Genomic DNA, 12,527 nt, shown 5'->3' on the forward strand with positions numbered 1-12,527 from the left:
TTCTTTAGAAAGTATATGAGAATTATTAAAGTTACTCTTAAAGTTTTAGCTAGTAGTAATATAGTATAGCTTCTTTATAGAAGTATACTAAAAATAGTTAGTAAGTTAAAAAAAAAAAGAATATCTAATACTTACTAGCTTATTTAAACTAAAGTTATAAGAGTAGTAAAGTAGAGGTAAGCTACTACTAGCGCTAAAAGTAGTACTACTAGTAGTATAGTTAATAAAAGTAGATATAGAAGTAAGTAAAACTATAGTATAAAACTAAAAAGAGGAAGAATAAAGCTATACTAAACTAATAGAGAAAGTAAGAAAAGAATTAATATAATAATAGTAGAGTATATAAGAAAGAAAATATAAAACTAAATTAAAAAGAAAATTCTTTAAAATAGAGTAGCCTAAGCGTAGATAACTTAAAGTATATAGTAAGAGGTAGTAGTCTAAGCGTAGATTAGAGTATAGAGAGAATAATATACTAATACTAACTACTAAACTAAATATAGAATAAAGGAACGTAATAGTAGTACTATAGTAAGACTAGAGTCTAACTAATACTACTTAATCTAACTATACACTATAATAAGAGGCGCTATAGGCCTAGCCTAGCTATAAGTATAAGAATACTAGAACCTACTATAAAAATATAGAAAATAGAGAGCCTAAGTAAAAGAGTATATTATAGAGTAAGTTATATACCTACTCTATTATAGCCTAGTTAAAGAATAGATACTATAAGTAGATACTAAGCTTCTAATACTTTATATAGACCTAAGTAATATAATAACCTTTAGCTCTTAATAGTATTCTAAAAGGCCTAGCCTAGGCTAGTAAATCGGGTCTCTACCTCAGGATCGTTTTTCTTTATTATCTCTCTCAATACCTACCCAATTAGGAAGGTTAGTAGCCCATTTTATAGCCCTTAATTAGAGCTACATTTTCACCTTATATAGTATTAGACTAACTCTAATAGGTAAGAAGATATTAAAGATTGGAGTAAAATGTAGAGACCTAACTCTTAGCACGACGGGTTGCTAAATATCTTCTTACTTGTTAGAGTTAGCCTATTACTATATAAGGTAAAAAGGAAGCTCTATTTAAGGGCTATAAAATGGGCTACTAACCTTCCTAATTGGGTAAGTATTGAGAGAGATAATAAAGAAAAACGATCCCGAGGTCGAGACTCGATTTACCAGCCTAGCCTAGCCTATAATAGTACTACTTATAAGTTTTTTACTTTATTAATACTTTAATAGTATCTTATAAATAACTTATTTTCTTCTATATTAATACTATATAATAAGCTATTTACTAGACTATTTTACTTAACTACTATATTTACTTCTTAAGAGAGGTTATAAGAGACCTTTACTAAATTTATATATAGTTTTAAATAAGTAAAGCTTACACCTCTATATTATATATATTAAATAGCGTTTTTAGCTTCTATGTAGTAATTTTTTATACTAGTAGAGTTAGCGTATATAGTATAATATTAAGCTATAATAAAATAATATAGTAATTATATAAAGTAAGCTTAGTACTTTAAAACTCTCTATAAATATTCTCTAATATAATAGCTTTATAATAGGCCTATTTAAATACTAGTAAAAAAGTTTCTTTACTAATATGGTAGATATAATTATATACTAAGACTAAGATAGTATTACTATATACGCGCTTTAATAATAAGAAGTAATTTATATTAAGAAGCTATATAAAGTATAATAAGTAGAGAGGTATATAGAGGAGAATTATTTTCTTCTTTTTATAAAGATTTTAAAAAGCTATTAAGTAGTAGCTCTTATAGCTATTAATAATAAGTAGCTTATACGTTTCTATAGGCTGCGTATAAAGATTAAAGTAATAAAGCTAGTTAAGCGCTAAATTATTACTTATCTAGCTAGTAGAACTAACTTAAATTAGTTAGTTATATAGTAGATTCTTTATAAACTAGATAGAGATTAGAACTTTACTAGTAAAGATAAGAAATACTAAGATACGCGTACTTAATATACTAATACCTTATATTAACGTAACCTACTTATAATTTCTTAGCTAGATCTTCTTTATTTTTTCTAATTTATTTAAGCTTACAATAACTAACTATAATAAAATCTTACTTATTATAAAGCTAGTCTTATTAAAGTTATAGATATGTTTATTTATAATATAATATATTATCTTTATATTATAAACTAGCTAAAACTAGCTCTTAATAAGTGCTAGGTCTTTATAAAGAGCTTACTAGTAATTATATAAATAGCTTTAGTATATATATAGCTTAGAATTACGCTAAATAAACTTATTAACTTAGTTCTTACTAACCTTCTCTCTACTATACTCTTATAGTAGTCTATTAACTATAGACTAGCAAATCGGTATACCCTACTATAGTATTAAATAAAGGTTAGATTATAGTTATATAAGCTATAAGTATAAGTTAGAGTTAAGTTATATAAGCTATAAGTATAAGTTAAAATTAGATTATATAGGCTATAGGTATAAGTTAAAGTTAAGTTATATAGGCTATAAGTATAAGTTAAAGTTATAATTATATAAGCTATAAGTATAAGTTAAAGTTAGATTATATAAGCTATAAATATAAGTTAGAGTTAAATTATATAGACTTAGAGTTAAAGCTAAATTATAGTTATTTTAACATACTAAGAGGTAGACTAGTAAATAAGTATACTCTACTATAGTATTAAGTAGAAGTTAAGTTATAGTTACATAGGCTATAAGTATAGGTTAGAGTTAGATTATATAGGCTATAAGTGTAAGTTAAGGTTAGGTTGTATAAGCTATAGATATAGGTTAGAGTTAGGTTATATAGGCTATAGGTATAAGTTAGAGTTAAGTTATATAGGCTATAAGTATAAGTTAAAGTTAAGTTATATAGGCTATAAGTATAGATTAGAGTTAAGTTATATAAGCTTAGGGTTAGAGCTAGGTTATAGTTATTTTAATATACTAAGAGGTAGAGTTTATTATATTTATTAATTATAGTTACGCGCTAAGCGAAGACGCTTCTAAGCTAGCTATACTATCTTAGAGTTCTCTATATAATTCTCTATAATATTACTTATAACTACTTTATTCTTACCTTCTACCTCTTCTATATAAGCTAGAAGGGTAAAAAGATTACTAATTTTATCTACTAGTAGCTTATTTTAATTAAATATATTAAGAGACTAATTAGGCTCTTTAGTAATAGCTAGCTTTAAAACTATTATTTACTAAATTATTTAAGCGCTAAGACAATATCTTTAATTTTTAATAATATTCTTTATAATATTAAAAACTTACTTTATATTAACTTAAGTAATAGGTATAGTAAAGATATTATAAGTAACCTTAGTAAAGGTAAAATAAGTTAATAAGTTTACTCTCTACTAGTCTAAAAGATTAAAATCTTTATTTTCTCTAATATATAGAGTACTAAAGTATAGTTTAGGGGGGATGGCGTAGTGGTGAAGCGCTTGGAAAGCCTCTGCTGTCTCACGTCAGCAGAGCTCGAAGGTTCGATTCCTTCTCTCCTCGAAACCATATTAGTATGGTCCACCCACATGAGAGAGTGACTCATTGAAAACTACCCATTCGACCTGAGAGGAAGACTTATTAAAAGTGAAAGACCTGAGAGAGCTACTCACTAAAACTACTAGGCTACGAGTCTCACCTCGATTTAGATGACCCCCTCCCCCACCTACTTAATTTGTATCTAGATTAAATCTAGCCTACTTAGATACTTGCAGGCTCAACCTGCACGTCTTATATAGCCTACCGGCTGAGAAAGGACGTTAATCTACAATAACAATAATAATAATAAAGTATAGTTTACTCTCTTAGTAGGTTAGACTTTTCTCTTTATTTATTTTCTAAGTAATAAAGTTTTAGCTAAAGCTAGATAAGCTACTAAATTATAGTTAAAGTATAAGAGGTTTATAAAACTACTTAGAGCCTTATAACCTCTAAGTATAAAAGCTTATACTTAACTATTATTACTCTTAGCTATTATAGTAGCTAATATAGTTAAGAAATTATTCTTAGTAAATATACTTATTATTCTAATTCTATATATTATCCTAGTTATATAGTTAGTATCTTACTATAATAAATAACTATAATAAAAGTACTTTATAGTTAAAAATATACTCTCTTTTATAATTAGTCTTAAAGTACTATTCACTTAACTTTACTTAACCTTTCTCTACTATATCTCTTATAATTACTAGCTAGTTAATATCTTCTTAATTCTTTATATCCTTACTAAGGTTATTAGTTATCTAATTTAGAAAATTAAAAAGTCTATTATATATTAACTAGATATATTAGATCTATAGCTTTTTTTTAATTAGATAGTTTATAGTAGTTTTAAAATAATATAATATTTATATACGTATCTTAAGATAATACTATTTAGCTAAACTAAGTTAAAGTTATTTAAAATTCTAAAATAATACTTCTATCTTATTTAAAATACTTTCTTAGTTAACTAGTACTTAAAGCGTAACCTCTTATTTTAGCTAATTATTAATATATAATTAAAGCTTAATCGCACGCTTATATATATTAAAGGTAGAGTTCTATTAAGTTTTAACGTCCTAAATTATAGATAGACGTTCCTTTAGTAAGAAGTATTATTAAATAGTAAGAAAATACTTAAAATACTATAGTAATATATTAATAGTAATATAGATAGTCTATAACTATTATAGAGTAAGTATATAAGAAATATTTATAAGAATTAGTAATACCTTTAAAGTAAATTTAGTATAGAGATTTACTAAATAATATCTTAGATATAGTATTATTATAATTCTCTTTTATTACTATTATTATTTAGACTTAATAGTTTAAGGTATTAGATAATATCCTAGATAATAAGGTTAATAATATAAGCTAGATAAGGGATTAAGTTTTTATTTTATCTCTACTTTATCTATCTTTAGCGTAGCTCTATTTTAATTAACTAAGTAAATATACTATTATTACTTATATTATTATAAGTAATATATAGTAACCTCTATATAGTATTAATCTTAAAAAGCACTCTTAGTACTTCTTTTACTATAGATTTCCTAGTATAGCTACTATAAATAGAGATAAAATCTAGAAGTCTCTCTTAAAGCTTCTATTAGATATTAATATAGTATCTCTTAATTACTAAGAAGAAAAGGTAGTTATTTACTACCTATATATTAAGAGTAATAGATAGCTTTATATTCTTACTTAAATTTAATAATTAATACATTATAGCCTTAGAATATTACTCTTAGAATAATTTCTTAAATTTATAATAGCTAGTTATAATAACGTTAAGCTAGAGAAAGCAAATAAAATACTAAAATAATAGCTACTTAATTACTTAAAATAACTAGATATTATTAATTACTATATATATAAGTTCCTCTTTATAAGCCTAAATAAAGTACTACTAAATTAAGCTATCTAAAGCTTAGAGTTAATACTAGAGTAGTATAATTAGTATAAAAGAGTCTTATTTATATAATAGAGATATTATAGATTAACAAGTTTACATTTAAAGATAGTTATAGAGATAAGTAATACTAATATTACTTTATATTAAATACTAAAGAACTAGACTATAGTTAAAGTAGAAAATAACTAAATCTCTATTAGGTATAACTACTACCTTACTAAAACTATTTTAAATTTTGCTAGTATAATAAGTAGATCTCTACTATAGCTTTTTACTTTATAAAGACTTAGCGTAAGCTATTCTACTCTACTAATTCTTCTATATTAAGATAAACTCTTTCTCTTAGTTACTTTATCTCTTAGTAAAGACTAAATACTTTAGAAGTATTACTATTATATAGCTACTACTTTTAACTATCTAGAGAGTAATTATCTAAAATAGTTAAATAATCTCTAAGATACTAAGTAGTTACTTAGCTATTATAATATATATAGAAACGTTTAGACGTAATAAAGATTTATAGTAAGTTAAGAAGACTAAAAAAATTAAAGTTATAAAGTATAATTAACTAGTAATATATTAACTAAGTATTCTTTTCTTTATTAATATTTAGTAACTTTAAATATCTATAATAAATAGAATAATTAGTAAAAAACTAGATACCTCACGTAATTAAGTTAAAATTAATAAATAAAGTAATTTTAAGTTTAATTATAATAAAATTTAATTAAATTATTAAAAAGATAATAAAATAGACTAGATAGGCCTTCTATATAATTATTAGCTATAATAAAAACTCTATATACTACTAATCCTCTATTAGCTAATAACGCTATAGCTTATATCTTATTATTATTAGTAAATCTCTTAAACTTAGACTTAGGGTCGTTCTAATTCTAAAACCTATTATTATTATTATTATTATTCTTACTACCCTCTATATTAAGTTTTTAAGCTTTAGTAGCCTTTTACTATTTATTAATAATATAATTACTAGTATTATTAATATCCTTATTATCTTTATTATCTACTTTCTCCTTATATTTTTTACTATTATAGCTCTTAATATAAAGCTTATTATTATTTAATATTATATTTAGGTTAAACTAGTTATAGATTAGTATAGGCTTATATTTCTTAGCGCTATTTATAATAAAATATAATAATTATCTATTATAACTTACTTCTATTTAGTATTAATAATAAGAGCTAGCTTATTTAAAAATAGACCTTTAATAAACTTATATTACATATTCTTTTCTTATTTAATTTTAAATTAGTTATTTTTAAGCTTTTTTAACTTACTTTAGTATTTATTATAATGAAGCTTTTTTAATTTACTACTTAATAAAAATAAGTAAATAGAAGAATAAGACTAAGATAGTTTAGTTAAAGAGCTCTTATTAGCCTTTTAAGCGTAGCTAAGAATATCTTTATACTATCTTTTATTAATTTTATTTTTAATCTTAGACTTCTTCTTATAGGCTAACTAAAAGGCTTATTTAAGCTACTTAGCTAAGTATTATTAGTATAAGCTTATAATAAATTCTTATAATAACCAACTACTATACTTATTACTAAAGTACTACTAAAAAAGAAACTCTTTCTTATTAACTAGATACTAAGCTTTAGCTATCTTTAGAAGCTTATTATAATCTTTAAACGTTTTAACCTTCTTACATAGCTAGTATTTTATACTATAGTTTAAATTCTTAGCTTTTTTAAGAGCTATCTCCTCTTAAATTCTTATAGTAGTATAGTCTCTTTATATAGTAGTATATAAACTACTACTTAGCTAGCTCTTATATAGAGCGCTAAAACTAATAAGATATCCTTTTTATAAGCTACTAGAGCCGCGTTCTATAATAATATTATTAATTTTATTTTACTTATAGTAAAACTCTATACTAGTTAGTAATTACTATAATAATAAAATATAGTAAATACTTTAGTAAGAGCCTCCTACCTATCTTATATAAACTTATTAGGTAGTTTAATAAAGTAGAGTATGACTAACTCTTCTAGTATTTTATTATTATTAGGCTTTAGCTTAATCTACTCTATAGCTTACTATAATAATAGTCTATAAGAAGTATTTAAAACTAGTACTAAAGTTAGGTAGAGTAGGTTATAGTTAGATACTTTATAATATTTTTCTATATCTAGTATATACTAGTATAGTAGCTAGTATCTAGCTAGTATATTAGCTTAAACTCTTATTTTTAACTTTAAAAAAAATAAATAATTTATAAATTTAGTATTAGCTAATAGCGCTTAGTAAGAGCTATAAAGAGGTAAATTATTATAGCTTTTTATTATAGTTTTATTATAGTTATCTATAATTATAATCTAAAAAATTACTACTTAACGCTCTAGACTCTAGACTCTACTAAGCTACTAGTGCTAAAGCTAGCGTAGAAACTTAAAGTTAAGTTTAATTATCATTCTATTAAGAGAGTATAAAAGTAACTAGTACTATTTAAATTAGCAATTTAAGTAGTACCTAACTATAGAGTATTATAGTTTTTTATTATAGATTAGGCTAGCTATTAAGGTGTTTATTAGTAGAGTCTTACTAAACTCTAATTTTTACTATACTATAACTTAGAGCTTTAACCTTTTTAAAATATATAAATAACTTAACTAACTATCTATTTATCTAACTAATAACCTAGCTAACTATTACTAATTTACATTAATATATTTTATTATAGCGCGTACTAAAAAATAAACTAAATATTAACCTATAAAAGATACTATAAGAAAGATAGTACTAAGTAATAAAAAAGCTAGTAAAGATTTAGTAGAACCTACACGTAAGAAGTAATACTAGAAACCTAGTAGTAAGTTATTATAGTATTATATTATAGTACTTAACTAATAGATAGTAGCTATTATACTATATAAAATTAAAAAGTAGTAGATAGAGAGCGACCTATTACTACTAAAGCTACTATTTTTACGCCTTATATAAGAGATTACTAAAAACCTTAAACTAAGACTATATTTTTAATAGTAGGCTCTTAATATACTTTAAGAAATAAGTAAAGTATTTCTTATTAGTTACTTTAAAAGTATTTATTATAAATATTGATTATATTATTATAAAATCTAACCTTAATAAACTATAACTTAAATACTATTTATACTAAGAGAGTTACTATTTAGGTAAAAAACTCTATTCTTACTAAGCACTATTTAAAGAAGTTTACTAATAATAGAGTTTAATAGTAATATATTAGCTAAAGAGTAGTTTGTAACTTAAATAGTAATATACTAGCTATAGAGTAGTTAGTAACTTAAATAGCTCTAATAATAATATATAGACTCTACTTTATAATAAGTATCTATAATAAATAACTCTACTACTTTTAGTTATAACCTAAACCTAATCCTAATCTAAACTCTTAGTAACCTAACTATAACCTAACTCTAACCTATTTACTAGTCTAATTAGCTATATTTTATATATTATCTCTTCTATAGAGTAGTTCTTACTTATTCTTAACTATTATATTTTAAGTAATAGCTTTCTTTTCTAGTTTTATTAGGCGTTTATAGTTTAGCTTATAATTATATTAAGTATATTCTCTAGTATATTACTTTTAAAGAGTAGTTTATAGAATATTATAAGCTATAGTAGCGCGCTTTTTACTTCTAATAGATCTAAATTAAATATCTTAAATAGCTAAGAATATATCTACTTTAGTATAAGCTTTATATACGTTATATTATTAAGATATTACGTATTATTATTATAAAGGTAGAGTAGAGTAAGAAAGCTGCTAGTTTAGTAGAGTTGCTAGTTTAGTAGAAAATGTTACAAGCAACAAGCAGAAGGATTCACTCCCCGGGTATGACGATGGTTAGTTGGGAAACCACTTGGGATCCTAACGGGAAGGATGGACATCGCGGGGCTAGGTTACGTGATGTGCCATCACGCCAAGACGGTGCTATTAGTGATGGCAGGACCCGTATGTGATGGCAGCCATCAGAAGTGGAGACGACCATCAGTGATAGCAGGTCAATGTTCTGATGGCAGGACTGGAAGCAACGAGGATATAAGGATGGATGGATTTCATTATTTACTCTCGTTGTGGTCAACTCAAATTGTACTTTCTTACTAGTTACTCAACTTCACAAGATTGATACTTATTAGTCTATTCGATATAGATTAGGAATTGTCAACCTATTGTTACTTTCTATCCAAGCACGCCCACTCCACTGTATCGCCAGACAAATACCTCACGGCGCTCTTCACACCATCTCACTCGCCCTAACGCGGATCGAGCTTAGAGAAGTATCAGCACCAAACCCCATATAACACTTTAACCACCCACGGATTTAGTAGACTTAGGAAGATTAACATTAGGACGCCCAATTAAGACTTACGATGTCTCACAACCACTCTCAGTCACAGGCTAGTGCCAGTGGACCAGTTCAAGGTCCCGGACCAATGCCTAACCCAGCAATCGACGACGAGATGTTGACTCCCAGCGACGATGAGGAGGAGACAATGGATAACCCTAGGCAAATGGTTCATAGTCTTAGGCGACAGGCCGAGATCCATGCACGGCAGATGGCCGAGATGCAAGCAATGATCAATCAGCTCACGAGCCAGCTGATGGCCACACCAAACGAAAAGCCTATCAAAAAACCCAAGATGGCAACCCCAGACAAATACGATAGTAACCACGAAGGGTTACGAACGTTCCTCACTAACATTGAGTTATACTGCGGATACCACGAGGTACCTAACGATGTAGAAAAGATACTCATAGCCAACTCTCACCTAAAAGGAAAAGCAGCCAGTTGGATGCAACCCTACGTGGAGGATTTTCTATTGGACATCAACAACAAGGGAACTAAGGACGAGACGCGTACCTTATTCAGCAGTTGGGCCAACTTCAAGGAGGAAATGGGACGCATCTTTGGGGAGGTAGACGCGGAAAGCCAGGCGGAGAAAGCGATATCTCGCCTGAGGCAGACCAAAGCAGTTTCGGCCTATACGGCGGAGTTCAAGCAACTACAAGCGCGAATCAATTGGGACGATTCGGCACTCCGGACGGTATACGAAGCAGGTCTGAAGGAAAACATCAAGGACGAACTTGTACACTACGACAAGCCAAAGGATTTGTACTCGTTGATCGAGTTGGCAACAAGAATCGACACGCGATTATGGGAACGGAAGGAAGCCCAGAGAGGATATCGACCAGGGCTACCCTTTGCCAACACCCGAAGGTATCGGAGCAACAAGGATCACGACGGAGACACCTATATGACTGGCAAGGTACAAGACAGGTCCAAGGATAAGAAAAACACCCGAGGAAAGTTTAACGACGGTCTTTCCAAGGAAGAACGCCAGAAGCGTTATAACAGTAAGGCATGCCTCCGCTGCGGCGAAGTAGGACACTTCCGCAGGGACTGCCCGAAGAATGAGGTCAAGCAAGGAGCAGTTAAGATCGGGATGCTACGGATAGCAACACCCTACCCGACCGAGGAGCCAGACGAAACCCTCAGCGATTTAGACTTATACGACGAGGCAAGACAGGCCGATTATGAGGCCTTCCTCAGCAAGACATACGAAGAAGTCATGGAGGAGGAATTCGAAATGGTGAAAGAGGCACTCGGACTCAAAGACTTCAAGTGGGACGAACCACTACCAACGGATTGGCAGGTTGAAGGGGCAGAAGTATTACGCCGCCTAAGAGACCAACAGTGCTGGATTTGTGGAAATACCAGGCACCAAGCCAACGATTGCGATATCGAAGGACGAATCACAATCACGGGACCCCGAGCAGAGGAGATCGCCTGCAGGGCTGCCCAGGAACAACCCAGATTCAAGGAATCTGATAACGAGGAGACGCCTCGGACGTTCAAGGAACGAATGGAGCAACACGAGCGCCTACGTTGGGTTGACTGCCCAAGACAGTGCGATTACCACTTGAGGAAGCGAGAGGAAACCAGGAACAACGAGGACGATTGCTGCCACATCAACTTATGGCATAACGAGTGTCGAGTACAACATTGTCAGATGCACCAGCCAGGAGAAAAGGAAGCTCACGAAGAGCTATGCTGGACCAATTGTACGACCAATTGCCAGTTCCACAGGGAACAACGACGGAATGCTCGAAAGGTAGACGACTACTACCATAGCACGATATCCGCCGAGGAATGCAATGCGAAGAACTGCAGGATGCACAGAGCTGCAAGACCAAGAGTCACGACGACTAGGGTACCTAGGCAGGGTCAGGAAAGGTCCAACAAAGAAAAGAGCCACGAACGACTCTTATGGACGCATTGCAGGAAGGGATGCGCCTTCCACCGACAACAGTTTGAGGATGCTCGAGGAGTAAACGATTATCTCCATAGCACCCTGTCAGCAAACATCTGTGAGGCAGACGGATGCCCGATTCACAGAATGCAGAAGCCGGGACCAACGAGGAAGGTTGCGAAGGATAATATACCGCACCAGAATACCCATTGGAGCTTCTGTTACGACGATCAGTGTACAGTACACTATGCCGCCAAGGAAGGCGAAGGCTACTTTCCTAAACAGAGGAAAGGTAAGCAGACAAAAAACTAGGATGCCGCCAGGGACAGGGTCACGCTGGTGAAGGCAGTCCTAAAACGACCCTCAAGGAGGTACGCGAACTGGGAGCGCAGGATTTGCGGCTGCAGGCTACGGTACTTATAGATGGACACGAGGTGACGGCGCTCATAGACAGTGGGGCCGCACGAACCGTTATCTCACCCCGAGTGGTGGAGAAGAACAACATACCCTATCGGACCAAGAAGGTGCCGATGCGAGTGGTATTAGCCGACGATAGTCCCACGACATACGGGAACGGCTGGATTCGACTTGAGACCGAGGCCGTATCGTTACGCCTGGCTGGTCAAGAAAGCCGAACGAAGATTAGTATTATGGATCTTGGTGAGACCGAGATGATAATTGGCTACGACTGGTTGTTAGAACACAACCCTGCCATCGACTGGCAAAAGAAATCGATACACAGCCGAGAACCTGTGCACAAGGTTGCTGGTGTACGACGAGAAACACGCCCGACGGATCAACGCGCAAACCCAG

The 12,527-nt window shown here is 30.3% G+C and overlaps 1 non-coding gene across 1 annotated transcript; it reads left to right on the plus strand.

Annotated features, from left to right (window-relative positions):
* The first annotated feature begins 3,453 nt into the window (after positions 1 to 3,453).
* PSV08DRAFT_t74 lies at positions 3,454 to 3,540 on the plus strand. Its single transcript has one exon. It is a non-coding gene; the product is annotated as a tRNA-OTHER (tRNA).
* The last annotated feature ends 8,987 nt before the right edge of the window (positions 3,541 to 12,527 follow it).

This window comes from Bipolaris maydis (assembly GCF_028858645.1).
Source record: "Bipolaris maydis strain C4 unplaced genomic scaffold PSV08scaffold_17, whole genome shotgun sequence".
NCBI lineage: Eukaryota > Fungi > Ascomycota > Dothideomycetes > Pleosporales > Pleosporaceae > Bipolaris > Bipolaris maydis.